Source organism: Mirounga leonina, unplaced genomic scaffold, assembly GCF_011800145.1.
Source record: "Mirounga leonina isolate KUSES-001 unplaced genomic scaffold, KU_Mleo_1.0 Mir_150, whole genome shotgun sequence".
Taxonomy (NCBI): Eukaryota; Metazoa; Chordata; class Mammalia; order Carnivora; family Phocidae; genus Mirounga; species Mirounga leonina.
The window spans coordinates 30,616,066-30,643,076 of record NW_023270374.1 but is presented as its reverse complement, the minus strand read 5'-3'; positions in this window follow the sequence as shown (position 1 = coordinate 30,643,076).

Genomic DNA, 27,011 nt, shown 5'->3' with positions numbered 1-27,011 from the left:
GCATTTAGGAAAGTCTCATTTCTCAGCACTAGCATTACCCATTGAATTTGTCTGTTTTCTATTTATTTTGAAATAATATTATGTGCAAACTGCAATAAAAAACTATTTTCCAAATGTGTTTTAGTAGCGGAATTCAATCTTTCAAATAAAATTTTACCCTGAATCCCAAGATAAATAAAAAGTTAAGCTCTTCCAGCTAAAGCGAGGTGAGTAGGCTGGGGGTTCAGGGAGAAGGAGGAGTCGTAGAGAGGAGGATGCGAGGGTCTTGAGAGCTGCTCCCTTTCTCTGGACTACACCTCAACTTCCTCCTACAGAAACTTTGGGCCACAGAATTCCGATAATAGTCTTGTTTAAAAAGCAAATAAAAACAAGGATGGCGTTCTTTTGTGGGAGATGGAAACTTGCTGAAAGAAGATCTATTGACCATATTATGCCAGTTTGAAATTGGCTTCCACCAGCTGATGCAAAGTGGCTTGAATTTAATTTAGCAATAGTTTTGTAGAGTATCACTCTACAGTGTGAGAAGAGGTGAATTGACTGAATATAGCACTGAATATAGTCAGCACTGAATATAGTCAGCCCAAGGACCATGTGCTCTCTAGGGTATAAAGGACAATTCTGCAGGAAAATTCCCCAGGCCTCAAGTCTTCCAATCAAACTCACCTAGTTCTTGAAAGGAATATCCCCTGGACTGGGATGCCATTGGCGTTCCAAGGTGTGGGCCTTCCTTGATCTTTCGGGGATCCAGTTTTGAATAATCTCTGATTTCATACTTTACATATTCACAGTCCTTCCTGAACTACTTTTCTGTGTCAATGTTGCTTTTAGCTTTTGATTTATCTTAATTAAAAAAATTAATACATGTACATGGTAAAAAAAAAAAGAAGAAAAAGAAAGAAAAACATTAAATAAAACAAAAACTTCAAATGGCAAAAAGGGTACCATGAAAGTAAATTTTCTTCCCATACCAGAATGCCAGATGTGCCCGCTGTAATTGTTTCATCTTTCCAGAATTTTCTACATAAGATTGACATGTATGTGAGTGTGCCCTTTGTGTTTTATTGTACACACTCTGGATCGTGTCATTGCTGTTTCCATTTGTGTGTTCTTTTGTTTGTTTTTATACTTGAAAATATGTAGTTTGTGAACGCTTAACTTATTCTTTATAAAGACTGGGCACTTTTCTGCGTGTGGATGAAACATTATTTAACCAGTTTCCAGTGATGGGTATTTTGGTTCTTACTGATACTATCTCACTGTAAGTGAAGCTACAGGAGGCCTCCTCAGATGTTTTGTGACACCCAGATTTGGGATGAATTCCTGAAAATCTAATCACAGCAGCAACTTTTATGTGCATTTAAAAAATTGAAGGACAGTTGACATTCTGGCCTCCAATTCACACTCCACATAGTTTCAGAGGGGCCCATTTCCCTCCACCCTCCCCAGCACGATGCATCCTCAATTCCAAATGATTACACTTGAGCTAAGGAAGAAGGACTGCAATGTCTGGAGTGGCGGTGCTCTTTACCAACCAGGAGTTCAAGTTCTGAAGAGACACCACCCTTATCAGTGGAATAGTGATGATTCAGTAACCAATCCTAGTCATAGAATGACTAGGTAAACTCTCCAAGGGAGGCCAAACTGAGGTCAGTTGTGTTGGTTGGCCCATTCTACCTAGCAGATATTGGGGGCCTATGCCTGCTGTCAATGCCATTAATGAATGATGTGAGATCTTCCGAACATCAGAGGGAGAATCTGAATCAGCCACAGTGCTGATGTACCTCTGAAGCAAGATTCCAAGGTGGGTAAGGCTAGTGAGCGCAAGTCAGTTCTCAAGTCCTGACCCTGCACACAGGGCAGGAGAGTCACGGGGTCAAGCTGGAATGACCTTACTACCCCTGCGGGTAGTCCTGCTCCTCAGGCAGGTACAGAAGCCACGTCAAGGCCTGTAAGACCAAGGCAGACCAACTGCCAAGCCTTAGGTCTATATGGCCACGATCTTCATAAAGTGCTTGCCTTGGGGATCTTTTAAAGAAAGGCCTTAAACACGAAACCTTTGGGTCAATGGGCCAAACTAAATGTGTCCATGTTATCAAAGAGAGGCCTTCTTTTTTTTTTTAATTAGTTTTTTTTTTTTTTTAATTCCAGTATAGTTAACATAGTGTCTATTCGTGTTAGGTGTGCAATATAGTGATTCAACAATTCTGTACATTACTCAGTGCTCATCATGATAAGTGTCGTCTTTAATCCCCATCATCTGTTTCACCCATCCCCCCACTCACCTCCCCTCTGGGAACCATCAGCTTGTTCTCTATAGTTAAGAGTCTGTGTCTCAGTTTGTTTCTCTTTTTTGTTACTTTGCTCATTTATTTTGTTTCTTAAATTACACGTATGAGTGAAATTATTTGGTATTTGTCTTTCTCTGACTTATTTCACTTAGCATTATACCCTCTAGCTCCATCCATGTTGTTGCAAATGACAAGATTTCATTCTTTTTTGTGGCTGAATAATATTCCATGTATCTTCTTTATCCATTCATCAGTCGATGGACACTTGGCCTGTTTCCATACCTAGGTTATTGTAAATAACGCTGCAATAAACCTCAGGGTGTACGTATCCCTTTGAATTCGTGTTTTCATATTTCTTTGGGTCAATACGCAGTAGAGTAATTGCTGAATCGTAAGGTAGTTCTATTGTTCACTTTTTAAGGAAACTCCATTCCATTTTCCACAGTGGCTGCCCAGTTTGCATTCCCACCAACAATGCACAAGGCTTCCTATTTCAAGGAGAGACCTTCTCTCCGGTTCCTACCTCACATTCTACATTCATGAAGATGGAATTAGTGAGATTTTACTAGGGCAGAACTCTGCACTCACAGAAGAGATAAATCAGTAAGGGTTTGGGGATGAGGGATAGAATTTACCCCGGGGTTAATTCAGAAGTACTCTATAGACTTACATTAAAAATAAGATTTAGGGGTGCCTGGGTGGCTCAGTTGGTTAAGCGACTGCCTTCGGCTCAGGTCATGATCCTGGAGTCCCGGGATCGAGTCCCGCATCGGGCTCCCTGCTCTGCAGGGAGTCTGCTCCTCCCTCTGACCCTCCCCCCCCTCATGTGCTCTCTGTCTCAAATAAATAAATAAAATCTTAAAAAAAAAATAAGATTTAATTTGCCAGGGCAGCTGTGGTACAGGGAACGAACCAGGACCTGATTTCCTGGTAGAGCTGCCATTTATGGGCTGTGAGACCTGGGAATAATAATACCTACCTCACAGGTGTTAATGTGAGCATTGGAACAGATGATGGATGGGAGGGCTTCGGGAAGCCAGAGTGCTGTAACAAATGTGCAAGCTCAGCTTTACAGGCCACGGCGGGTCACCCCCACGGATCCCCCTTGGCCTCAGCTGCGATTGTGGGAGCGCCAGCCCTCCTGACCTGTTTCCTCAGCTATGCGGGGGTGTCCCCACAGGGTGTCTTTTCATTCTTGCATATGTGGGGTCCTCTGGCATTCCAGAGCATTCTTCCTGTTCTTCCTTTCTGCTTCTGTCCTTAATGCTGTGGTTCCCGCTGCTCTCAATTCATGGGGATAGTGCAGGTGCATCTCCTGCCCACAAAGAAGCTGCCAAGAGCCGCCTCCGCCACCAGCCCTTAGAGAGTGATTTCTTTTTAGGCTGGCCTTAGAGCTTGCTGGTCTATACAGCATGTCCCTCCCCATGCCAGTACTATCCCTCAAAAAGAAAATGCCTCATTCTGGTTATCTATGCATAAAAATCACCCCACAAACCTAGTTATTTAAGCAAAGGCAATGTTTATGTCACTCATGAATCTGCAGTTGAAGCAGGCTCAGTGGACAGGTCTTCTCAGTTCCACTCCGCATCAAAGACAGGAGACTCAAATCATCTGGAAGCTTCTTCACACCCATCTTCGACAATGCTGATGGTTAGATGGAACCTTAGCAGGAGCTGCAGCTTACTACACCTTTATGGGCCTTTACATGGTGTCCAGGCTTCAAGGGCAGGGATGCATGCACAAGAAATTGAGAGAGAGAGAGATTGAAAGCTGTATCATCTTTTATGACCTAGACTCGGACGCCACAAAGTGTCATTACAATAATAATAATTATCAGAAGCAAGTCACTTCTTTTTTTTTTTTTTTAAAGATTTTTATTTATTTATTTGAGAGAGAGAGAATGAGAGACAGAGAGCATGAGAGGGAGGAGGGTCAGAGGGAGAAGCAGGCTCCCTGCCGAGCAGGGAGCCCGATGCGGGACTCGATCCCGGGACTCGAGGATCATGACCTGAGCCGAAGGCAGTCGCTTAACCGACTGAGCCACCCAGGCGCCCCGAAGCAAGTCACTTCTGACCTCAAAGCTTGTCTCATAATCAAGAGGAAGGGAATTAGACTCCACCTTTCGGTGGTAAGAGTGTCAAGAATTTACAGACATATTCTGAAACCACCACACACATCCTCACACCCAAACCCGTAAGGATTACGTTCCGCAACGTGGCCTAAAAACCCTGGCATCAACAGGCCCTCGGTCTTTATTATGATGTATCAATGAAACACCTCTTGCCATTGTATTGGCAGCATTTTTTTTTTTTTTTTTTTTGCAGTCCCCTGGCCCTGGGACTCAGGCATAAGTCACCTGGCGCTAGACTGAGAGACTGACACTCTGCTGCGCTCAGAATCACGCTTTCGTTTCATGACTCTCATTCCATGCGATTTTTGTCCACGGACTGTGTTGTTAACTACGGCTACGTGGCAAGTCGTGCCTAGACTCACAGGTCTGCAGAGTGGCGGGAGTTCAGCTGATCCAGCTTGGGCTTGGCCAGCAGAGCTGAGCTCTGCGCCGTCTCTCAACCACCCCCTGGGACCAGGGGGCTCACCAGGGCAAGTTTCACTCCTAGTGGTGGCAGAGATGTCATTAATAGGGCGAGTAGAAACAGGTGAGGCCTCTTAAGTCCTGGTCTCTGAATCCGCCCACTGTCACTTCCACCCACATGCCATTGGTCAAGCAAATCATGTCGTCAAGTCCAAAGTCAAGGGTCAGGGAAATGCACTCCAACTGTGATGAAGCCTGGGCATGTGTGTGGACACAGGGAAGGGTAAAGAATAAGAACTAATATAATGCAGTCTAACTGATGAGTCAGTCTTTTGTATATTGACCTTCTCTTGTCTTTAAGGCAAAGATTACAGATTTCACTATCCCTGTTCCTACCTTCATGTCAATTAGGGGGGATAGAGTCCAGCATGCTTTATGAATGATCTGGGACACACTTCAGGACTTTTCTCAATACAGTGCTCCACAGTAAACGGATTGGATCTGGAAAATAAAATAAACTACGGTTAGGGTGTCCCAAGAGGCTCCTAGGCCCCTAAATTCAAAGACCTGACTCCAAACATGCTCAACTCTCCAGGCTTGTAAGCACGGTATCAAGGCGCTAAGAGAAGAAGAGTGGGTCTGCTGATACAGAGGTGTGTGAGCATCACCACTTGAATTATACACATAAGCTGTGTTTCTTTTTCTTCTAGAGTAAGGGAGGCCAAGCTGGTGTAACCTTGCCCACAAACCATGAACTAAGGATACATCATCCTCTAAAGGGGAGACCTTTTTAAATCATGCTTTCTTATGTAAGGGAAAAGTCGGACTCTGGTTAGGATTGAATGACTGACATGCCAGAAGTAAGACCGGGGTCCTGTGTCTCACACACATGCACACACACACACACACACACACACGAACATGATGTACACTCAGGGAAACTCGAGAATCAGACACTCGGAGGTGATTCCTGTTAATCACACGTTCCTAGAAAAGATGTTAGTGGTAAGGAATCTAGGACACAGTCCCTTGTTCCTTTTCTCCAATTGTCATTGCCACTCAGAAGTCATGATAAACTAAGAAAATAACATAATTTGTTACCTTATTACAAAGAATTGAGAAATATGTTTCCTGACTATTTGTTGTTACCATTGAGAGGTAAACAATTTTCACAAATGCATAAAAAGCATCTTCAAATATAAAAGAACAATTAATTAAACAGAAGATGCTCCACTGGGGAGTCCCTCTCCTCCTCTGTGGGCTCCAGCCCTTGCTAATCCTCCTCAGCCACAAGGCCAGCAGAAGTCAACAGGGCAGGATTGGTGTAGGGGCCCCACACCAGTGAAAGCAAGAGGCAGGGCTTACCAGGGAGGAGAGTAGCACGGTTAGGTACCTGCAATCTGCAGGAGGTAAGGATAAGAATGCTTCAGAAATAAAGGAAAATAGGGGCACCTGGGCTCAGTTGGTTAAACGTCTGTCTGCAGCTCAGGTCATGATCCCGGGGTTCCTGGGATCGAGCCTGCACTCGAAGCATCGAGCTTCTCCATCTCCTTCTGCCCCTCCTCCCTGTTTGTTCTCTCTCTCTCTCAAATAAATAAATAAAATCTTAAAAAAATAAATTCTGGAATCTATATATGAAGTGGCAATAATTCATATGGATCAATGTGTTGGCCAGGAAGCTATTTACCTTGCAGTCTTCTAGGCAAGTTTGCTTTATTTTGCTTCTCTTCACCATGGAGGGGATGGCCTTCTCCATCTGCCCCACAGCATAATGGTCATCTCTCAGGGGAGAACTGTTACCTTCTAAAGGAAGGCTGACATTTAAAGATTGAAACCTCCCTTGGAAAAGTAACAATGTCCCTATGGCTAGAGCACCCCCCTTTCCAGGACAGATTGGAAGACCCATCTAGATGGTAGAAGGGGGGAACCAGGTCAGATCTTATCGCAAAACGCTCAATAAGGAAGTCTCTAAGACACATCAGCCAATCCAATCCAAGTGCTAATTGGTTTGCAATTCCCCTAATTAATTTGTCATCTACCTGGACAGCTGAGCTGCTGGCGGGAAGCCCAGACCCTGCCCAGCCAGATTCACAGCTCCCGGAATTTGGAAGTGTAGCAGCAATGACAATTCTGCACCTCGTCCACACGTGGGCATGCCCCCCCGCACATACACACCTTCTTGCTAAATGTAGCGATGATAACAGATTCTCACAATGCTGCTAACAATCTCATTAGGCTGTTTGGTGTGAGGAGGAAGCAAGAGCCCTTCAAACTTTGCTCTAACACTTTGTGAACAAACTACAGAGGTGCCCAGACCCGTTTTGTCATTAAGCAAAGGCTATAGTTATGATTGAAGGTGTCTAGAAGGCTCAGGCTCCCAAATCTCTATTCCACCATAGATGAGACAGTGTGCCACAAGCTATTAGCCTGTTTGAGTGAAGTACCACTTGCCATCTCCTTCCCAAATAGTCTCTATATAGCTATTTAAGAGTCCCAGGATTTTAAACTTGGATAACACAGTGACCTTTCTGAAGGGAAAAAAAATTACATGTATGCTCAGCATTGATGTAATTTCCATTATGGTATTACTTCAATGTTTACAAAGGTAAAGCTCTGTGTTAACTGCTTATCCTCGTGGTTCATGTACCCACTATAATACAAAACACACTCACAACTTGAATAGAAACAAAACAATACCCATTACATTTGAATTAAAATATTAATTTAATGTGGCATCTTGTATTGTGTTCCTGAAATGAAATTGTTATTTGAAATCTGAACATGACACTGATTGCTATGTTTCTACAGTATCTTATCTGTCTGGAAAGCTGATACTACAAAGCACTGTATCCACCCCGTTCCCTCATCTTGTTTGCCTATTTGAACTATAACTAAAGCTTTGTTCATATAAATGGATTGAGGACATTGATTGACCCTCACTAGGAATGGACACTTCACTGATGCTGTAAGACCAGCTCTCATCTTTTGTTATTTTTTTGTAAAAACAAATGAAAGAATAGGGAAATAAAGGCATCTAGCAGTGTCTAGTTTTAGAGTAGTCATCTCTATGACCCAGAATATATTTGCATATATGCTTTTTTCTATTATTATCAAAACAATAAAGACACTGTTGGTCAAATAATGAACACTTCTTCATTGTGGAAAATTGTACACCTGCCTTCTCTCTTTCCCACGAGGCTCCTTTTTTCTGCATGTAAACTGGCCCTCAGCAGTCTTCTGTTAGGATGAGTGTCTCTCGGACTAAAGTTACAGTTGCTTCTATGCTAACTCAACTCTGGTCTTTGCAAGATTCTTTTTTTCAAACCAAGGCTTTGCAGAGCCTTGTGTTTTTCAGTTGCAAAGACAATTAAATACTTTGAGACTTTTAAAATATTAAAATATGCCAGTTCATGTCTGGAGAATAAGGCAGCCAATACATGGATTTTCTTTAATGTACAGAAAAGTCTAGAGACATTTCTCTAGAAGCTGGGGGCAAGGGCCAGGGCTAAGGCGAGGCAAGTGAGTGAGGCATTCACTTAGGGTGTAAAATTTAAAAGGGTGCCAAGTAACTCAGTAATCAAGATAAATAATAATTTGATGCAATGTGTTTTCTAGAAATCAAAACTAATTCAGAAAATCCATGATGAGCAAAATATGAAAATTTTAAATAAAGACCTTGCTCTGTCAAGCTATATTGAGCCTGAGGCAAAAGGAAAAATATGTGCCCCTGTGCGCATGTTTTTGTGTATTTTATTAGTGTTTTAGTTTTGTTTTGTTTTTTTTTGCAAAAGATTATAGTTGGGAAAATATTGAAAATTGAAATGTAAGTGTATAAAAACTGACATTATTTTTGATTTAAGTATTTTATTTATACCAAAATATAATTTATGATCATTTTACTTCAGCTTAGGTTAATTAAAAATTGCTTAAGACTGTCACTTGGTGAAGAGAAATTGCCAACATGACATTCTCTCAATTGAAAATGAGATAAGCAATAAAGCAAATTTTGAGAGTATTGTTGATGTGTTTGCTTCCATTAAATCCAGGGCACACATGTTTCCTTCTGTCTCAGGTTCCAATATGATTTGATATAGCATTCCCCTGGGCAAGGCAGAGGGTAGGTTTGAAGATTAATTAATGCCTAGAACAGGATAAATATTTATTAAATATTCATTGTTATCACTATTATCACAATCCCTTCTCATGAGCTCCAAAGCCGAACAAGGACTTCCAGCTGATGGTGCCAAACACAGTTCTGAGGAATTGAGAGGTAGATGGTAAAAGCAAGCTGGACAGTAATCAAAGTTCTCAGAAGTCTCCAAGGGCTGCTCCCACCTCATGATGTTGGTTTCTACTTGGTGCTGTCTTCATGGCAACCTTAGAAGTAAAGTTTCTCACTCCTCCCTGCCCCCCAGATTCTTCTGTGCCACTCAACCATGTGAGTAGAGGAAAATCCAAATCCAATATGGAAGAGGGGGAGATGACATGGAGTTGCAGAAAGATTTGGGCTAGAGACCATTTTCCAAAATTCTGGAGGCCTATGCTCATGCTTGTGAACACGAGCATGTTAAAACTTACTTGTTAGCAATGTTTTATGAATTAAATGCCCTGATTTTTATAGGGTGTCTGAAGCAGTACCCAGAACATGCTGTGCCAAGAATATATGTTTGTTAATGCAAGAGGAAGGAAGGAAGGGATGGGTATTAGTCTTAAATTGCTGCCTAACAAATTACCACAACCTTGAATGCCTTAGAATAAGACTCATTTTATTTCATAATTCTGTGAGTTCAGAAGTCCAGGTGGGCTCGACTGGTTTCTCTGCTGAGCATCTCACAACTCTAGAGTCAACATGTCAGCTGGGCTGGGTTCTTAACTGGAGACTCTGAGAATGAAACCACTTCCAAGATATTCCAGGATGGTTCTATGCAAGATCCTGTATTTTCTACTTAATTCTCATAACAACATATGCTAAGTCATGCCACCATTTTATAGATGAAGAATTTCTTCAGTCATTGAACAACTTTCTCAAGGTCTCAGTGTTAGGAAATCTAATTGATGACTCCAAATTTTTGTTTGAAAGTAAGAGAAAATACACATTGAATGTAGATAGAAGACAGTAACTAAAGACTTTTCTTTCATGGAAAATTATGTGATCATTAACAAGCTTATCAGAGACAATTGTCCACCATATTAACCTTGTTTCCGTATTTCCACTTGTCTTTGAATACTTTGGTGATCTCATGTCTTAGGATTTTAAGTGCAACAAGCTCTAAAGTACGCTGAGTCCTTCCAAAAATGTAGAAAGGGACATACTGGGTAGAGACCAGGCTGTTTACCCTGCCTTGTGTGGGTTGCTATGGCAAGCATAAGTTTCCGATACCAACTGAAAGTTGCCCATTTCCATATTACTTTATTTTCTAGTTTCCCAGTTTGGAAGCTATAGTTCTAGGGCTTAAATATTGGAAATTCAGGGATATGCCAAAGTTTTAAGGAAGATGTTCTGAGAAAATTCAAGTGAATGTTCATTTGGTCACCTACTCCATTCCAGACTTAGCATGAGTTCTAGGTGATTTGTCTGTGACCACCATAGTCATGTCCGTGGTCCTCATTGAGTTGGGCATCCTGTGAAATTATGGCCCTATACTTTGGCCCCATCCCTATAATCTGGGACCAGGAAACACTCAGTAATTCAAAAAGATGTCCCCACCAAGGGATTTCCCTAAAAGACAAAAATGATGGATGGTGTAGTCAACTATGTTGTGGTTCCCTGTATTCTACCTTGGACCATTTAATACAACCTATGCTCAAAATTGAATTTTATATGAAACTTGGGGCTTCTTTAAATTATTTACTTGGTTAACCTTCTGATCTCTGTTTTATTCTTATTTCTCAGTGGAAATTCTTTTTTGAGAAATTCTGACCTCTTTTGGAGAACCAGAAGGGAAATGGATTGTTCCCCCTATTAAGTCAGGATAGATGGGGAAGCAATGTGACCCTAGATCATTAATGCAGGAGTTCTGGCTGTCCTTGGGAGTGGGCCAGAGGCCCAGAAGAGAAGCCAGATGGGGTCAATGACCTCAAACTGACAGATGTGGCAGTGGAGGATTCCAGGAAGAAAGATCAGAGGCTGGCCAGGAATGAGAGCCACTTGCCCAGATGCTAAACCCCAGAGGGGTGAAGGTAAAGACTTGGGCAATGTTTTGGCTGAGTCATGGGATAAGCTGGTCAGCAGCTAGGGTCAATTTCAGGACAGCAAAACGCTGCCCAGGGAACTTGAGAAAAGAAAGAAAAGTCAGGGAAGAAGGTGCCTGTGGGACCCTGGGGAGTTAGTTGTATCATCTATATAATGACTTTGTTTAACCCTTCTTGTGCCTCTACCATGCATATCTAAAGTGACCATATGTCCATCTCCTGAGAGTCAAGGATAATGGGGCAGCATAAAGATCAATTCTATTGTGTATGGATCACAGAGGAACAAAAAAGAAGAGCAGAGAGAATAAGTAGGAACTATCTATGAAGTTTGCTGCTTTCTTTCTCAACTGTGTCACCACAATGTCAAGCTTCATCTGAGTAATTTTCTCACCCAAAAGCAAAAGATGGTGCCTGGTGTGACTCAGTCTTCTACCTCTGAGACAGCCAACACTCTCTCACTTGAGACAGTAGAGGATGGGAGACTCACTCTGAAGTCTTTTCTCAGCTTACAAAAAGGGTCTTGGGCCAGTTCATCTTTTCTGACAACTTTTACAAAATGCCTTTACCCATGCTAAATTTTTTAAAGATTTTATTTATTTATTTGACAGAGAGAGACACAGCTAGAGAGGAAACACAAACAGGGGGAGTGGGAGAGGGAGAAGCAGGCTTCCCGCTGAGCAGGGAACCCAACGCGGGGCTCGATCCCAGGACCCTGAGATCATGACCTGAGCCAAAGGCAGACGCTTAACAACTGAGCCACCCAGGCACCCTATCCATGCTAATTTTTTAAAGACCCACTTAAGCTGTAAGCCACTTAAAGTTTATTGAACAACACAACCTATTATGTAGACATAATTTCTTCTTTAAAACAGTGTTCTTGCCTCAAATGTTTTCATGATAACACCAAGTAAATAAGTAAAACAACTCACACAAAGAATGCCTTTTTTGGACCAGACTGAACTAGACAAAGAGGACACAGATGGAAAAGACATTCCAGAATTCCAATTAATAAGTACAGCAGGAAAGATGGAATTAGAAAATCACCTCTTGGCAGTCACCACAGTAATAATTGTTTCTGCAAGGATCACTAATAGATGCTAAAATTAGTGAACGGACTATGAGAAACAAAATGTTTACATAGTCTCAAAGCATTGCCTCATGAGATTCTAATTAATTACAAAAAGAATAATAGTAACTTTGCAGCAGAGAAGCCTGGCAGATATAACTTACATGAAGTAATTAAAGTAAACATCACACACATAAAAATGGGACAAATCAACATCATGTGCCTCCTGATACAATGCACTGAGAAGGACATAACATCACTTTTGTGGTTCTTCTGTCCAAATTGCATAGCCTGAATCTAATTATGGGGAAACCTCAGACAAACCCAAATTAAGGGAGATTCTACTAAATGACTAATCTCTATTATTCCAAAATATTAAGATGATGAAAAACAAAGAAAAGCTTAGGACCTGTTCCAAATTAAAGGAAAACAAAGGGACATGACAGATTAAAGGGACATGAAAACTAAATGCAACAATGTGATCCCAGATTAGATCCTGGACCAATGCCTGGATTTAGTGGACAACAAGTAAATTTGAGTAAAGACTGCAGATTACATACTAGTAATAAATCAATGATAATTTCCTAATTTTGACGATTTAGTTATGATTATAGAAGAAAAAGTCTTTGATTTTAGGAAATTCACCCCGATGTATTTAGAGGTGAATGAGGTATCATGTGTTAAACCTTCATTCAAACATTTCAGAACAATGTGTGTGTGTGTGTGTGTGTGTGTAAAGACAGAATGATAAAGCAGATGTGGCAAATTTTTAGCATTTGCAGAGAATCTAGATGAAAGGTATACAAAAATTATTCATACATTTTTGAAATTTTTTGGTAAGTATGAAATTATTTCACAATATAAAGTGAAAAATAATAAAAACAGAAGGTTTTTAAAAGAAGACATGATCTCTGCCGTCAAGTTCCTCAAAGCCTCATGGGGACAGATGGGCAAATCACCATGAAGAGATGAACATAGTTCAGTAAACTATAGGATATTTTAAGGACACAGGCAATGGGATATAATTTCTAGAAGTAAAAGGCAATAGACATTTTCCAGAAAAGACACTAAGTTTGAGTTAGGCGAATTTATTGCCTTCCTAAGCCCTTAAGGAAAATATTTAGGCTCATCATTCTGAGAAGTTAAGTCTGTTGCTCCATATAGATATAAGCAAGGCATAGTTCATAGGTCACTCTATCCAACAGTCCCTTGATTCATCAACCCAGTAACATAGCCACTTATCCATCCTTGGGTCCCCCAGACTGTGAACCCCAGTTAAGCCATTTTACTACCTATACCCAAATTACAGCAACACTACCTTTTTCTTCACTGATAAAGAGCCAACTATTTTGAAGAGTTCCCCTCCATTAATAGTTTTGAGGTGCACCATAGGATCAGGTTTCCATGGAAAGTTTTCAACCTCATTTAATGCCTCTGTTCTAACGAATCCAGAAATGTGCCCACTGTTCCCTAGGAAAAGAGATAGATAACTGTTAGGTATTGAAGCAGGTATCTATGTAAATAAAGGAAAGTGTTTCCTAGCCCTATCACTGAATGCACTGAGATTAGGGAACATTAGTAGCCCTGACTATCAGGATGAACAATGGGTGTTCAGAAGCCAAAGGAGCAGAGACACTTTGGGAAATGACAAAGAGGGCTTCCCAAGATGTTGGTACTTTAGCAGGAATAGAAAGCCCGCGGCAAGCCTAAGCCACTAAGAGCAGGAGAATTGGGGGTGTATCTTATTTTCAATGCAATGTGCTATTTTAGTTTTTCCAGAATCATTGGCTTTGACTGAGTTAGTAAATTAATTGACTTCTAAGTTCCCAACTTAGACAACTTGGCAAATAAGATTTAGAATCAAAGCAGAATCAGATGCTTTCTGATTTTCACTGACCTAGCTCTAGTCAGTTCCAGGATGACACCCTCTTTTTCATCACTGAGATCTTCCACAAACATTCATATATGACCAAGGGCTGGTGATCATGAGTTGCTGCCACGTGACATGGCATGAATGTTTTATTTAAAACCAAATTCTTAAGAAAATATTATTGTTTTCTCATTCAGTATCAATTCAGTCACTCAATACAAATTCATTGAATGTCTAATATATTCTTCTACAAAAAGGGGTCAAATGCAGACTTGTTGATATGTCATCATTAATAAGGAAAAGCTCGGCTGAGAGTCATGAGGTCTGGTTTGGACTCCAGTCATGCCGTTATGTACCTACACATTCTTCAATAAATGGTATTTCCTCTCTGGACCTTGGTTATCTTAGTTGTAAAGTGAGGATGCTTTAATAATTTCTTTGGTACCTTACAGCACTATGGTGTCAATGGTCAGCATTGACTGTCCACTTGGAACCCCCCCAAATATGACCTTAGGCTGAAGAACTTATTCAAAGGGAAATATACTAAGGAGAGAAAGAATGAACACTGTTACTCAGTACAGGTAGGAGTATGGTTTCCCCAAAGGTGAGGAAAGGTTCTCACAGAAGAGGTTATAAGAAAACCTTTGGGAGAAGTGAGAACCTAATGATGTCAGAAAGAAAAGAAGATCCTCTCAGATGAGAGAGTGATTGTCTCTTCACGTACCTGGATGGGACAGATACTGATAGAAGTGAAAGCTGGAAATAAAACACAGATTAGAATTTGCTTGTGATGGATGCATTTAGCCTTTAAAATTTTACAAGGAAGACTTTACCCCTTCTTTATAAAGGAAACTTTTGTTGACTTGGGAAAAAGACAAAGGGGTGGCTTGTAACAGGTTCTCCATGTCTAATATGCTATGATATAACTCACCGAACAGCCATGTCATTAATGGTAGATCCACTGTTCAAGAGGGATAAGTGTTTTCCCTGAAGATGGTTAGGATGTTTAGATAGTTGATCTGTCTCCTTTTCCAAATGTGACAAAATGTGAGTTATGGCTTCATGAGGGAACTGGAAAGCACACTGAGATGCTGTTTATTTCTTAAGTACTTTGCTGTAAGCTGCTGTTTTAAATTCTAAACAGCTTAATAAAACTTTCCAACAACTTCAGCATTTTCTAAATTTGAGAGGCCATCTTTATGGCTTTTGGAAGAAAGTCCAGGAGTATTGTCAATGAGCAATTTCAAGCAAAAACCTAATTTTAACAGATGAAATAATAACAATTGGAGTGATGTAGTTTAAAATCCCCTAACTACTCAGTGTGCATGTGACTAACACCCATTACCTCATTCAGCTGATTCAGAGAGATTAGTGTGCTACACAGGAAGGTTCATCTAAATGGCCACCTCAGCTACTTTGCCTTTGGTCAATGGGGAAACTCACCAAATCTACTGATGCATTGAGCCAAAGACTGTAAATGTCTCAGGACCCATAACGTTTTGGTCTGGAGAGTGGAGGGGATGAAGAAGGACCTAGAGGCAAACTCTCATACGCACTCCTTGAAGTTAGGTGTTTGCCCAACAGGAGTCAAGTGAAGGGTTTCTCGACACCTAAGAAAATCACTTCATCCTCATAGTCAACTAGGGTAGACATCATTTCTTTTTTTCAAAAGAAACTGAGGCTTAGAGGGATGAAGTGATTTGTCTGAAGCCTAACAACTTACAGAGCTGGGATCTGAACCCAAGTCAGACTCCAACCTTCTTTTAGAGACTCATTGCCAATGCCCCTTGGAGAGTGGCTGCCCTTTGCCCCGGCTCAAGCTGAGACCTTGCTTCCATCAAGCAGGACTTCTGCTCCTCCTCCACCTCCTGTAGCCACTCTTGCTTTTCCCCTTGGCTTTTGGCAACTGGCCCATCTCCTTCCTATTTGGGCTATGGTTTCTGCACCTATTCACTCTTTCTTGGCCCTGTGATATGTCATGTGCAGAAAGCAGAAATGCAAGTAAGCTTTAAATGGCTGATCTTGGCAACAGACCCATCATAGAATCAGCTCAGAAGCTGTTCCTGTGCAAATTAACAGCTGAAGCCGACAGGCCAGCAAGGACTGACCGGTGTGCTCACTGAGGAGGATCTTGCTTCTCAGTAGATGTCTCCTTCCTGTTTCAAATGTCATTACTGGCACAGAAGGAAATGGGGGCTTAAAGATCTGCGTTGTGATTAGGACTTGGCAGGGCTTGAATCCTTGAGTTAAACATTCAGATGGCCCAGACTTTCCCTCCTGTTTCAGAGCTGATGGCTCTTTTCCTCTGAGTTAAAGGCCATATCAAGCGCCTGGCAATAATGTATGCCATCATAGGGAGGCAGGTCCTGCCCCCTTTCTTGTTCCTAGAGGACAGTGCAGGTGCATCACAGAACTTCTACTGAATCATCAGCCAGAGTTTCTGCTGTTCCCAGTGAAGGAGATAAGCCCCAAACCCAGGAGTCAGCTCTCCACACCTCTGCCTGCCTCATCTGCCTCCATCAGAGACCATCCACCATATATAAAGCCCTGGGGATCTTACCTTCCTTCCTTGATTTCACCTACTCTTCCCCATTTCCCCAGCCACCTTCCAGTGCCCAGTCCTCAGCATCCCTGTACTGGCTGATGCAGTTGTCTCCCTGCTCCTCTCTGAGCCTTCGCTCTGCTCCTGCAATGATCCACTCCCCACCCAGTCACCAGAGCAGGCTTCGCAAAACCCACACTCCGCCCTTTGTGCTATTAATTTTGACATTTCCGTGACTCCGCACTGACAGCAGGATGAAAATGTAAAGTGGGTAACGCAGCCTGTCTGCACCTGGAATGTGGCCCTTCCGACTTCCATCAGACGCCCTTAGCTGCAGGCACATGGCCCATCAAAACGCTCCCTGACTCCGGGCCTTTACGCCAGCTTTTGTCTGCCTGGAGTAACTACTGCTCGCTTTGGTGAGTTCCCAGCTCCCACGTTGCTTCCGCAGAGAAGCCCTGCCTGGTCCCCAGGACGAGGCCATGCTCCCAACTGTTTACCCCTTATACTCTGGCTCTATCATTGCAGCCATGATAGTGGGAATGTTATTCTTTGTGTGATTATTTCTTTGATTTTTGTTTCCTTTGTCAGAGAGTTAGCTCCCGAGGTTAGGAACCACATCTAATGTCTTCTAACCATCAAACCCCTAGTGCTGTGGAAATTTGCAAGAGGTCTTACAAAATTATTCTCTTTGAGGTACATTTGCATTTTTGCTTGCGTGAATTCAGGTAAGGAGGAGACCTTCGAAAATGTCGCCAGCTTAGCGTCACTGTTCTTCACAAAGTGAGTGAAGTCTTCATCACTGGGTTAAGAAATACAAGACTGGTGAACACACTTCAACTCTTATGACAAACAATGATTAAATCATAAGTGAATAACTATAACTCTCTACAACAAAAATAACTTTCAATAACCAGCATATAAGTCTGAGGTTACGAGTCAATATTCTTTGCACATACATTTAAAACAAACCCCTCGATGTTTTCCGAAAGCCCTTTGCACTTTTCAGCAAATTCTCTTAGACAGAAAAACAGCATTATAGTGACAAGATAGAGAATAAGTATGGATTTAACTTCAAATACAAAGTTAATAACGGATACGTAAACATTCTTTGATCTTTTGCCTTATCTTTCCCCAAACCTGTAAAGGCTGACCCAGTGTGTTGAATTCTCAAAAATATTTGTGTGTCAATCACCTTTTCCCCAAAGCTTCCTCCATCATACTCCACTTCGATGCATGGCTCTTGGGTTTCAACTATATTTTCAACAAATATTGAATGAAATCATTAGGTGTTTTAATATTGTTTGTCCACAGACCCTAACATGGTCACTTAGTTGGTGCTTAGTATATACGCACTGAATGAATAAATGACCAACTGGGTCACTTTCTGTAAAGTGGCCTGAGCAGGACAGGATGAAGCAGACAGCTATGTCCTTGCGCCACTGCAGAGTTTCTGAACCCCTGCGCTATTGACATTCGGGGCTGACTAGTTCTCTTTCACGTGACGGCTATCCCATGAATTTTAGGGTGTTTAGCAGCTTCCCTGGCTTCCACTAGGAGCACCCCATACTTCAGCGGTGGCAATCAAAAATGTCTCCCGACATTTCCAAGTTGAAAGCCACCGATCTAGAGTCACAAAGTGAAAATCAACTTTCCATGAGCCAGGGCTCAGCCAAACATCATTTATAGTAATTACATGGACAATACCCACAAAATTCTCAACCTTAGGAAGAATAGGAGAACAGAATGTGCTCATGGTTTGGCCTCCTGGCACGATGGAAAATTCAGAGCTTTGGAATCAGACAGGCTTGTGTCTGCGTCCTGGGACTACCTGCAAACTGCGGTGTGCTCCTGGGCAGTTTATCCAAGCCCCCATCGCCACAGCTTTCTTGTCTATCAGATGGAGCGAACAGCAGGTGGTTCTAAAGAGTACATAAGTCGGGGCGCCTGGGGGGCTCAGTCAGTTAAGCGACTGCCTTCGGCTCAGGTCATGATCCTGGAGTCCCGGGATCGAGTCCCGCATCGGGCTCCCTGCTCGGCAGGGAGTCTGCTTCTCCCTCTGACCCTCCCCCCTCTCATGTGCTCTCTCTCTCTCTCATTCTCTCTCTTTCAAATAAATAAATAAAATCTTAAAAAAAAAAAAGAGTACATAAGTCAATACATGTGAAACACTGACAGCGTCTGATGCAAAATCTGGACTGAATAAACCAGTGGTCGCTGTCCATGCGATTGCTGGGATCGCTGCCTGTACCCCCACCTTCCCTCCCTCCTGGAGCACTACTCTGCCCCACTCAAGACCCACTTCACCACCTCACCAGAAGAGGCGCTGCTCCACCCCTTTCTAATCTCTGCCTCTCACCCCTCGGGGCCATAATATTTCTGCTTTCTGGAACGTTTTCCATTACTTTTCTGAAAGTTAAGGCTGCGCGATAACACCCCATCGTTGGGGCTCGGGAACATTCCCCCATGCCACCACTACTGTCTTGCCTCTGGTAATAGTTTCTGACAAAGAGCGATGTCTTTGGCATGCCTTCTCTTGTTAAGAGGTCTTCCTGTAACAGGTATCCTCCGTCTTGGCCCAGGCACTGCAATTTAGCCACTGGCAGCAGGCTGCTATGTCATTGAGCCAAATGCTCCCCTCCCCAAACACTGCACAGCCAGGTTTCTTGGTCGCTGCTGCTTGCGTGGAGGCGTAGGCATGGAGAGAACCCACAGGAGAAGCTCAGGATGCCACTGGATGGGTGAAGAAGTGTCCTCGGACAGAGGTCCTCAGTGGACTGGGGAGATGGGGAGCACAGAGGCAGGCCACTTCATCAGTCCCGACCCAAGGACTCCTGTCTGTGCTCCCGCAGCTGCGAGTGGAGAGAGCTTTGCCAGCCCCTCCCCAGCGAAGCATCTCACGGGGGTAAAGGAAGTATGTATGATGGAAAAACCTTAACACTGGGATACACTTTCGGGTGCCAGAGGGGTAGTAGGGCAGCAGATTCTGAGGCCTCTTTGAGTGATGTGTTAAATCCGCTCAGGTGATTTAGTCTCTGATTTTCCACTCTGTCTATTTAGAGAGTGGGGCTGTCACGTTAATCACTGGTTTTCTAAATCAAACTTAGGCTTACGGATGAGACACATTAATTTCTTTTTCTCTCATGTACTCTATGTGGAGAGCTTTTATTTAGAATCCACGAATTTATAATTTGTGCATGTGTAGCCAGGGCAAGGCTTAGATTTACCTCCAGGGCTACGGAGAAAAGCTTTTTGGGGAAATTGATATTTTAGTAGGTCTATTTAAATAAATAATAGATAAACTGTTCTTATTCTGCTAGAGATTCTATTTACATACAATAAATAGGAAATTTTCCTTATCTATTCATGGAAGAAAGCTGTTGAGCAGGGCTGTCCAATAGAAATATAATAAGCCACACATGTCATCTCAAATACTATACGTTTGAAAAGTGAAAATAGCAGATGAAATGAATTTTACTAGTATAGTCTATTTAACCCAATATATGCAAAATATCTTGTCAACGTGAAATCATTACAAAAATTATTTAGGACATCTTCGACATTCCTTTTTTCACATTAAGTCTTTGAAATCTGGTATGTGTTGTACATTTGCAGCATGCTTTAATTCAGACTAACCACATTTCAAGTGCTCACTAGCCACATATGACTAGTGGCTGCCATATTGAACAGCGCAGTGCTCTAGAAGTTTCCATCCCCTTTCCCATCTTCTTCCTTCTGTTTTCCTCCTCTTTATTGCTTCCTGAGACATCAGTGTTATAAATCTTTTGGTTGCTATTTTTCGTCTGTTTACAAAGTAACATGTACTCACTTTGGTACATGCATTCTCCTTTTTGTCTGGAATCCTCAGAGTTAGACTTAATGAGTACTAAGCCATATTTTTCAACTCCGAAATTTGAGGTTAGGGTCTGTCAATTTCAAGGGAAAATAAAACTGAATTTTTTTAACTTAAGCAAATCCTGAAAACTCTGGAACATGTAGTCAATTGTGATTTGGGGTCTACGGAGTGGAAGTTTAAGCTCTGCCACACCGAGTTCTCACAAAGCTTTGATTTTTGGACAGCCTCGAATGTTGGCCTAGCCGGGCTTGTACTTCAGAGTCTACATTCACAGAGATCATTTCCAAACCCAGTGGAGTTGTCCATCTTGGCCCAGCAGACCAAAGCACTTAACCCATTGGGAAGGAGAAGGTCCATGGGCACCGAGAAACCAAGCAACCCAAAGCAGCTTAATTTCCTCCCCTTAGTAAAGTTGATGAATGCATTTAATTCAAGAAGTAGATTTTTTTTGAGGCTGATACCAATCACAACTTTCTTGTGACCACTGTATAAATGAATTAAACCACAGAAAATAAAAATTGCCAAGTGAAAACTCAGATTCCTAAGATAAGACTCCTATGTAATTATTAGCAATAATAAGGAAGATTTGTGTACACTGATTGATAGGTTAAGATGTTCATTATGTTACCAGATAAGGAAATTATAGGCCATTATGTATTGCGTGATCCTTGGCAAAATGTGTATTTGAAAATGTAGATGAAGACATGGATATATTTGTAAAGTCAGGAAGATGAAGTACAGCAAATTGTTAAGAGTGGTACTGGGATGCCTGGGTGGCTCAGTTGGTTAAGCATCTACCTTCAGCTCAGGTCATGACCCCAGGGTCCTGGGATCGAGTCCTGTACCAGGCTCCTTGCTCAGTGGGGAGCCTGCTCTTCCCTCTGCCTGCAGCTCGCCCTGCTTGTGCTCCCTCTCTCTCTCTAGCAAATAAATTTATTTTATTTTATTTATTTATTTATTTATTTATTTATTTATTTATTTATTTGGCAGAGAGAGACACAGCGAGAGAGGGAACACAAGCAGGGGGAATGGGAGAGGGAGAAGCAGGCTTCCCGCCAAGCAGGGAGCCCGATGCGGGGCTCGATCCCAGGACCCTGGGATCATGACCTGAGCCGAACGCAGACGCTTAAAGACTGAGCCACCCAGGCGCCACGCAATTAAATAAATTTTAAAAAAATCTTTAAAAAAATAATTTAATAAAAGCTCAAGTGAAAGGATCTCTAGTATTGAAAACACCTGCCATTTGCCCTAACCTTGCCTTGACCTTGACCTATCCTATGCTGATCTCAATCCCTAGCTAATCAGCTTCTATAAACTGGTGATACATTTACTGATCATTCAGTAAGAACTTCACTTGCCTTCGTTGAACCGTTTTAACATGGGGTAGGTATTACAATTCCATTTTACAGATGGAAAAACCAAGATAGAGAAAGAGTGAATCATGTATACAAGGTCCTACAGCTAGCCAGCATTAGAACCAGAATGTGGTTTGGCATTTAAGAGATGGCAATCCTCCTGACTCTGATACTTCCACACCATCTAAGGGTTTGTGGGCAGTAGGTTCCCTGAACGTTTCAAGTTGCATACAAAAGTCACTTGACTTAAGTAAGATGTGTTTTGTTTGGGGAAGACACTCTCTCCTTGAGCTCACCTGAGGATGGGTGGTCCCCAGAGTCAACAGTCTGCTAAAATTGCCCATAAAACCAAGGTGTCAAGTTGCTGAAGTACAAGCAAACCAAAAAAGATAGGGCGCCAAGGGAGGGTGCATGTGGGTGTTTTCAGCACATTGTCACCATTCTAAGGACTGCAAGTTTTGTTTTAAGGGGGATTTGAGCTGCAAAATGTGTCACCGCCAACAGGCTGCAGTTTTAATGATCTAGCTTTAGTTGTGAAAGTGAAGCTCATGCTTGTGAGAAGTGTAGAATCCATAGACAGATTGGGTATATTATCTTGAATGCTACATGTACGACAATTGGTATTGTTTTGTGAACTGCTTGTTTAACATTGACTTTGGGTGAATTTTTAAAATTATTATTATTATTTTTTTAATTATTAGTCCCCAAAGGGCTTCAAGTCACAAACAATCACAAACATCACCAAAGGCAATAACTGGCAACAACAAATTACTAAAATCTCCTTTCAGTTCTTTACTAATATCATAATGTTATCTTCATAAACATTACCAGTCATCATGCAGCCACCCTGAATGAGCTTTGATGTAATGTGTTTTGCCCAGGCTCTGACTCAGATGTTTTTGAAAACGTAAAATAAAAACCTATCTAGCAATGGGGGGATAGCAATGAATAGGCAGAGCACAGAGGACTTCCAGGACAGTGAAAATACTCTGTTTAATATTATAATGATGGGTATATATCATTACATATTTGCCCAAACCTGAAGAATGTACAACACCAAGAATGAACCCTAAGATAAACTGTGAACTTCGGGTGATTATGATATGTCAATGCAGGTTCTTCCTTAGTAAAAAGTATATCATTCTGCTGAGTGATCCCAATAATGAGGGAGCCTATGCATATGTAGGGGCAGGTGGTATATGGGAAATCTCTGTACCTTCCTCTCAATTTTATTGTAAAACCAAAACTTTAAAGAGGCCTTAAAAAAAACTATGTAGCTAGCAATTTTAAATGATACCTCCAGACATTTTCTCTTAAACTGTAAGATTCAGATGCTTAGGAAGAGTAAAGCCAAACTGGCAATTTGATTCTATTACCTTCCTCCCATCACAGCACCCTTCCCTGCTCTAGATTATTGGCCAACTCTAACCCTCAGGCTTGGAAAACTCTCCGTTGAAGTAGTTGTTTAGGGATAATGGATGGTTTGTCAGTAAGTTTTTTATAGAAATCACTTGAGTTTAAGCACCATGGCCTGCCTACAACCACTCCATAACCCCCTAATTTCTTCTTGATTAGCCCAGGGTATTTCTATATGACTATAAGTATTTGCTCCCTTGATGTCTTTGAACAGAACATCTGGTTGCATCCGAAATGTACCAGTTCTGTGATTTGGGTTAAACATGCCACTTTCCTCTCCATGCCTTTTTTTTTTTTCCATCTGTAAAATGGGAATAATAATCTGTATTTTGCAGAATTGTTGATATAATTACAGGAGATGTTGGATATTATGTGCTTAGCAAAGATCATATATGGTTTCTTTATTCGACCAGCATATGATTCAGAAAAAAAGAAATTGATTCAGGAAAGAAGAAGTGGAATACAATAAGGAATGTTAAGAAAGAAAGTGATAAACATAATGGTAAATCTTTTAAAAATTCCTTAAAATATAACAATTGTAATGATAATGTCTTATTTAGGGGATAGCTGAAAATGGGGGAAATTAAAATACTGGAAACCAGTAACATAGAGGATGGAGGGCAGAAAGACCCAAGTCAAAGAATTTCAAAGGTTTTTGTTTTGTTTTGTTTTTTTAATTCTAAGAAAGGAGACAGGTTGCCTACCTTGAGGTGTTGTTAAGGTAATTATGCATGTTAACAACTTTAAGGGTACCTACTAAAATAATAGGCAATATGTAACTTCCAGGAAAAGAAAAGAGGAAAACAAAACAAAACGTGAAACTACCTAGAACATTCTGAGATAAAACAGGAAATGAGAAAATGCATGGTAAATAGAAAACAGTAGAAACAGGTTCAAATCTATTTGACTGATAGAAATTTAAAACTTATACACTACACACAAATAAGCAACACATGTAGAAAATCTTAGAAATGCTATTAAATAGTCAGGGAGGATAAACAATTGTGGAATGTTAATTGCCTTTGGTTTTGAGAGAAGGTCGACCAAAGAAAACAAAAGCTTAGAGGAATAAAACAACTAGAAAGAATTCTATCAGCCAAATATGTCAACATGTGAAGTGAGAGGATACTCACCATCTCTTTATTGATACTTTCAAGTTCATGAACATGGGACCCAGCACTCTCATGGGACAGAATGTTAGTGCTGCCTGTGTGTAAAGTTCAGACCCATGCAGACATGTCTGAGGAATTGCTTGGAACTGACTCTTAGCTGACTATAAGCATTCTACTTGAAGGTAATAATTGCAAACAGAGAAACCCCTTTAAAGCGAACTGCTGCTTTTCCTAAGGGCTTCCAAGGAATCAAAAACCTTCAGAAGTCCCAGGGATCAGGTTCCAACACCCAAGAGTATGAGGCTTCATACTCTGCTGTTCTTCCACCAAGGCTTCACTGTTGATCAGGCCCAAGGGGTTAGACTCTTCTCTCTTTTATGCTGAAAACATTTGTTTTCCTTTTGCCTCCACTATTGCTCCCTGAAATCTGTTTCCCAATGTTTCACCCACCATTTCTCCTTGTGACTTTTGACTCTCTCTTGTGGACCATGCCACATCTCTGGTAGCTGCCAATTATAGATGTGTTTGCTTTAGTCAATGTCCCCTCTTCCTCTGTGATGTCCCACAAAATGCTTGTCTCTGGCTGGAGGAGTCAATCATGAATTTAAATGCCTTCAGGGGCCAAGCAGACAATAACTGGATGAGGGAGCCTGAGCGGGAAGGGGGTGGGAGATGGGCATCTGGTAGTTCATCTTAGGCAGACTTTTATCATTAGGGAATATGGCATAAAATAAACCAGGGTAGGGCTGGAGGTTATGGGGGACACTGATTATCAAGATGGTTGAGACCTCCCACACCTCACCAAACCCTTTCAATTCTCTTGGGTATATTCCTAAGAGTAAAATTTCTGAGTTTTGTGGTAAATCCATGTTTACCATTTTGTGGAACTCCCAGACTGTTTTCCAAAGCTGCTGTACCATTTTACATCTCTACCAGCAAAGTATGAGGGTTCCAATTTCTCTGCATTCTCACCAACACTTATTATTGTCTGTCTTTTTGATTATAGTGGGTGTGAGGTAGTATCTCACTGTGGTTTTGATTTGCCCTTCCCTGATGACTAATGAGGCTGAGCATTTTTTCATGTGCTTAATGGCTGATGTAAGTTTTTAATATTCAGTCTGGATGTTTCCCCCAAAAGGGACAGTTCTCTCTTCAGGGGGCCCCACATGTCTACCCAGTGGTATGACACTCATCCAGGCTTTGAAACTCACTAGTTACTCATTTCCACACTTCTGGGCTGGAGAGAACAGATTCCCAAGAAAGAGGCAGAAGGCCAGAGATTTATGCCTCTGTCTCTTTTCTCCATTTCCTGTCAGATGCAGCTGGGTCTCTCCTGGAACAAATTCCCACAGACAAACGCTCCACCAGACCATCAACTCAGGAGGACAAATGAGGAGCTTATTGTGAAGGGTTTGGGCCAAACCACCCAGAGCTTCCTGTGCCAGGTGAGCATGACTAGGGGCTGAAGTCACCCATTACTAGCCCCTCACCCTTGACTGCCTGAGAGGTATTTCTCAGGCTTTAACCATGAAACCTGTTTCCTCTCTCCCCTCCAAAGCTCAACCCAGAGAGGCTTGATAAAATCACTCAGCAAATGGAAAATATTTATTTTGTGCTTATTCTAAGAAATGTGATCCATCAAAAATGAGCTGTCAAGTCCTTTCATTTCCAAGGACAGTGTCCACACATTCCAGGCTGCCTCTGGACCTGGAATCAGACAAATCCAAGTCAGAGGCAAGTGAAGGCCATACAGATGTCTTCAAGGGTGATGCTGTAGTATGGACTTAAGGTATCATCTGCAGAGTCAGACTGCCTGGATTTCAGCCCAGCTCCCTTGTCCACTAGCTGTGAAAATTGGGCAAGTTGCTTAACCATCCCTTAAAGCCATTTTCCCCACTATGAAACAGCAATAATAATATTCATATGACTTTTTCATATGACTGTTTTGAGAAACAAATAAGGCAATAACTGCTTGGTTTTTAACAAAGGGCCTGGAACATATCAATCACTAAAGAAAAATTAGATATTTATGACTTGGCTGTCATGTCCATTTCTCATATCTGTTCAGTTCTGTCAAACTCATGATTTCTTATTAAAGTCACAACATAGACTGTTAAATGTAGTTAGTTTTGAACAGATTAAACTACTTATGTGTTAACAAACTCATGCATGGTAATATGAAGAGATTGGTACAACCTATATTTAATTCCAAAAAACAAAAAAGAAACCAACTAAACAAGTGTGGGATCGGGGAGATGGATCTAAATATCACCAATATCAACCATAGACAGGATTTAGAGTCTGTGTAGGCCCCAAATTCAATGAGCTGCTTGAAGAGTCTGTGTCGCTTTGGTCTGCACAGGGACTAGCTCTAGATAAGGTGAATTTTTACAGTACATTTCCTTTGTCAGGTCACAACAAGAACAAAACTGAAGCCAAAGTTCTGGGAGTCCCACTTTTTAACAAACTGGATAGTGAAGCCAAATTTTTTATGCTTAAAATGAAGCTAAGTGTAGCAAAAGGCAATTGGTTTAGAACCAGAAAACGCAAAGAAATAATGGTACCTAATCTGACTTCAGTGGATTCCTATTTCTGTTGTGACACGTTGCCACACATTTAGTGGCTTAAAACAATACAAATTTATATCTTAGAATTCTGGAGTTTAGAAGTCTGCAATAGATCTTACCAGACTGAAACCAAAGTGTTGGCAGGGATGCATTCCTTCTTGAGCTCTAGGGCAGAATCTGTCCCTTGTCTTTTCCAGTTTCTAGTGGGTTCCTT